This window comes from Hydra viridissima, unplaced genomic scaffold (assembly GCF_058129835.1).
Source record: "Hydra viridissima isolate aposymbiotic clone 2 unplaced genomic scaffold, HvirCarnegie_v1 scaffold_3, whole genome shotgun sequence".
NCBI classification, from domain to species: Eukaryota; Metazoa; Cnidaria; class Hydrozoa; order Anthoathecata; family Hydridae; genus Hydra; species Hydra viridissima.
In genome coordinates, this window is record NW_028324302.1 from 4,238,988 (window position 1) to 4,243,804 (window position 4,817).

At 32.3% G+C, this 4,817-nt stretch overlaps 1 pseudogene across 1 annotated transcript; it reads left to right on the forward strand.

Annotated features, from left to right (window-relative positions):
• Positions 1–275: 275 nt before the first annotated feature.
• On the forward strand, positions 276–2,535 carry LOC145192518 (zinc finger MYM-type protein 1-like; annotated as a pseudogene). Its single transcript, XR_016451009.1, has 3 exons — positions 276–689; positions 785–1,712; positions 1,803–2,535. The product of XR_016451009.1 is annotated as a zinc finger MYM-type protein 1-like (transcript).
• The last annotated feature ends 2,282 nt before the right edge of the window (positions 2,536–4,817 follow it).

The window sequence follows — 4,817 nt, forward strand, 5'->3', positions numbered from 1 at the left end:
AGAAACTTCACGCTTCTGATGAGTTTGAGACTCATTTGAGATCGGTAAAAACGTAATGTAAAGCAAATTAACGGAACTACATAAACTAAAGAGTTGTGTAAGTTAAACGTTCATTTAGTATTTTTTTTCTTTGATAAATTTGGCAGTATTATTTGTATTAATTATTTAAAAGTTTTCAATTAAAAATCATTTGAATTAAAAAAACGTAAGTTTTTGAAGAGATTTTTTAATTGTTCAATGGTACATTGACTTTTAAGTAATAAGTTGTAGAATGAAGAAGATTAGTGAATACTTTTCAAAAACAGAAAATCAAATTGAAGCAGTTGCATTATTTTCTGAATCTCAAAATGCTAATAACTTCCAAGATAATACTCATGAAAGTTTATCATTTGTTTAGTCAGATGATGCAACTGATTCAATCGCTGTTGTTGAAAATGCCTTTACCTCGTAGTTCAAGAGAAAAAGATTTGTACGAAGCTTTTATTTTAAACGGATTTTCTAATTGGAAGAAAGTGTCACAAATTTTTGGTTCTCACGAGCGATCTGAACTCCATAGAGCGTCTGTTAGTATGATCGCCTCAGCAACACTGGAATCGACATTTATCCAACAGCTTAATCGTCACAAAAATAAAGAAATGATGGATAATCATACGGCTTTATCAAAAATATTTACAACACTTCTTTATTTGGTAAATCCTCAATTTCGTTTAAGAAAAATTTAGATAAACTATCAATCATTAAATTTATTTACTAGATAAATAAATGTTTCTTCTAAATGTATTAGGGAACGCAAGGCCTTTTCATTCGTGGAAAATTTGAAAATAATTCAAACATTCGCATGCTACTCAAAAAATCAAATTGAAATCAAAGTACGAGCAGACGATTCTCTGGAACTGAAGAAATGGTTGAATCGTCTCGAAAAGCAAAAGTGGCCCTCCGCTGATATTGAAAACGAAATCCTTCAAAACTTTGCTCATGCAACGCTTCGTAAGCTATGCGAAAGTATAAAGGAATCACAATTCTATAGTTTGATGGCCGATGAAACAACGGATATGTCCACGAAAGAACAAGTTTCGATCTGCATTCGGCGTGTTAATGAAAAATTTAAAATTGAGGAGCTTTTAATGGGATTTTAGCAAACTGAGAACATCAAGAACTGTTTTGTGTCGATTTAGCCTGTTGATTCAAAATTGTCGGGGCCAATGTTTTGACAGATCGTCTAACATGTCTGGAAGTATCTATGGATTGCAGACTTTAATGAGTAGGAAAGAAGAGCGGGATTTTAACGTGCACTGCCGCGCTCATAATCTCAACTTGGTAGCACAAGATTCTGTTGAAAATCAAACAGAGAGCAGGAATATTATGAATTTAGTGCAATCATTCATCGTATTTACCCGTGGATCTCCAAAGTGATTGGCATGTTCCAAAAAATTTCGAAATGTAGAGGATGTAGAAAGCGGAACAACGCTTCGGCCATTTTGCCACACTCGATGGATCCTTATAAAACCGTCCATTATATCTATTACGAGTAAATATTCCGCCATTATAATATGGTTAGAGGATTTTGAAAATCATTCTGATAATTCAGCCAAAAAATAAGTCAGAAGCAGCGGATTATCTGGAATCTTTTTGTAAGTTTAACACATTTTTCAAATTGGAAATTTTGCGCATGATCTTCACGTTAATCGAGGATGCTAAGACAGCACTCCAAGGTAAATATTGTTTTATTTCATAGTGTCTTTTTTTAAATTTATTATTTTAAGCAAACTATAATGTTACACGTTTATTGAAAATTATTTTAGACATGCAGCTTAATTTTTGCAAAGCAAGAAATACCAACAACACGTTTAAGGAGGTGTTAAAAGAAGCCCGGTGTGATACTCGCTTCAAAGTCTTATGGGATGCAGCCGTTGTAGCAGCAGAATGTAGTTTACTTGACAAACCAGAGATGCCACAGAAACGTAAAATTACATCAAAATTTACTGGAAGTGGAGTTCCATACTTTGCTACGACTCCAGAGGACCACTACCTCCAGCTTTTCTATGCGACCCGTTTCAAACCGACTGAGACCACTGAGCATTTGGCAAATGTAGAAAAATTTCTTATTAATCAGTGCTTGGAAGTTGGATTTGTCGAGGCTTTTTACAAAGATGACTTTGAAGATTATAGAAGGCTACAACTCCATCGCGACATATCTATTTATGCAAAATACAAGAATATTCAAATAATTAATTTTGAATCAGTTTTGAAAGAGCTTGTAGACCATGATGGTGTCCTTTTTCAATTAACTTCACTGATTCCCGAGTGTATGAAACTGGTAAAAATTTTAATATGTATGCCTGTCAGCGCTCTTTTTCTTGTCTTCGTAGACTAAAGACTTATTTGCGTTCTACAATGTCTCAGGAGCGATTGAATCATCTCGCTATTTTAAATTGCCATCGCGATATTGCCTACACTCTTGATCTTGATCATTTGATCAATGAGTTTATAATGCGTGCCTCCATACGCATGAACACATTTTACTTGAGAAAATAAATTACATTTTTATGCCTATTGAAAAAACTTTTTACTTCTTATTATAGATTTTTACTCCTACAAAATAGTTTATGCCCCATCCGGTAAAACTAAAACCCTACGCCTATGGTAGTTCTTGTGGATGAACAAAATAGGTTTTAAGCAGTGGGAGTTGTTGGAAAAAAAAAGCATTGAAATATTTTTTAAAGATTATTTCCAAATGTGGAAGTGAGTTTGTGTTCGAATTTCAGATTTAAAATACATTTTTTCTTTTTTTTAAGCTTTAGTATAGCTTTGATAAATGTGTTTTGTTTGGCGCGAAATGGATACAATTACGGTTTCTGAATGTGGCGGTAAATAATAGGAAAGAATCATTTCTTATACTTTTGGTTGTAGAACATTTAGAATGATAATTAAGATAAAAATCAAAGTAAATAAAAGTTGATGGAATGAAAACAAATGTGTTGTTGTGTCACAAACTGTGATAAAACAATTGGATACGAGTTTGTTCTGAATTAATATTATTTTAGTCTCATATCAGATCGAAGCAGTGTCGTATTTAAAGCCCTCATCCCCCCCTATCCTCCTGCGCTACAACACACGATTGTGTGTTGTGTGCGTGGGGGGGGGGGGGGCGGGGGCGAGAAGGGTTAACAAGAAAGGAGCCCATTTGAAATATATTTTATGTTTAATGAATTATTAAATATATGAAACTTTCAAATAAACTTATGATCTTTACACCATGATAAAATAATTTTAATCTGATTTTAATAGAGATGTAAAATTCATTTTTGTAAAATGCGATTTTTTCTTTTCTGATAATAATCGCTGTGATAACACTGCACAAAAAAAATTCAAAAAAGAAATTATTTCAGCGCGAAAACAATTTAGGTGATTTTACGTAATTTTGTAGAACTGATTTTAAATTTGGAGTTCATTCTTCTTTATCATGCTTAGATTTTAAGATTTTATGGTACACTTTAAGTGCTTTTCTGTGAAAAAATTTGAGTTTGGTTTGCAGATATAAATTTACTTTATTAAATTATATCTTCTTTAAACCATTTGATGTCGTTCTTTTCCTTTTTTTAGCATTCAGTCATAATTATACTAATATTTTGTTTATTTTTATAAATTTCCGTATTTAAATGATCGATTGCTTTTTAAATGATCATATTGTTGCTTGTGCAACATCAAAATACATCGCTATATTTTCTTTATTGTTTATTCCTTTTTAGATTTTAACTTACATTTCAAGATTTGTATGTCTTAATAATTATAACACATTTTTTACATTTGTGGGAACTCCACGTTTAAACGCTACCGGAGAAATTTTACGCCTTTCTCATACAAACAAGTTACAAGGATTGCTCGTAAATAACAGCGTTTAAATGTATAATCCCACACTCGGGGAGACTAAGACAAACAGTTTGCTTCGCATATTTTCAGTAAAGATTACAGTAACCGGTTATCAATGTGGCTAAGTGGCAATCTAAAGTAAGTGCCATTTTCCATTCTAATAGAATGAAGCGAGTAAAGTAATTACTCAACTAACAGGTATTTTTATTGTATAGTGTTTGTGGTTTCGATAAGAAAAATGCAAGATATATCAATTATCCCAATTCGCTATCTGCTATAAGGTTACAGCAATTTTATGCAGATGATATTCTATCTGTACCAAACAATCCGCCATTATTTAGCGAATCAGATAATTAATCAGTTGATATATCTGAATGTGAGATGACAAGCTTCGTGAAAATTTTGGAGTTCAGATTCTTTATTCAATATAAATCAAGAACAGGATGGTTATTTTGCTCAAAATTTTTTATCATTTCCTAAGAACGAACTGCTCTGATATCCTATAAATGAAGTTGTCACTTTCTAAGATGAGCTGCTCTAATATTCTTTAAATGAAGTTGTCACCTTCTTAGACCGTAAAAATGTATTTAAGATTCATTTTTTGATGAGTCACCAGGATTTTTTTCCAGTGGATTTAAGATGAACATGGTGAAAGGTATCACCATGTCAGGAGTATTGAAACCAGGTATCAAAGACCGATTAAGCTTATGATGGCAGATTTTTGCTGACTTCACCTCTTGTGAGTTGAAGTGAGTGTGCGAAAAAATTTGCGTCATTCAGTTTAATTGACAATATCTTTCAATTTTTGTCTTTAGCTTCTATGTGTGATATTTCAAGTGTTTAAAAACCATGAAAAAAAAACAGCATTATTCATGAATAAATTTTGGCTTTGTGAACAAAGCCTACAGACGTTTTTCATTTATAAAATCAGATTTAGAAGAATACCG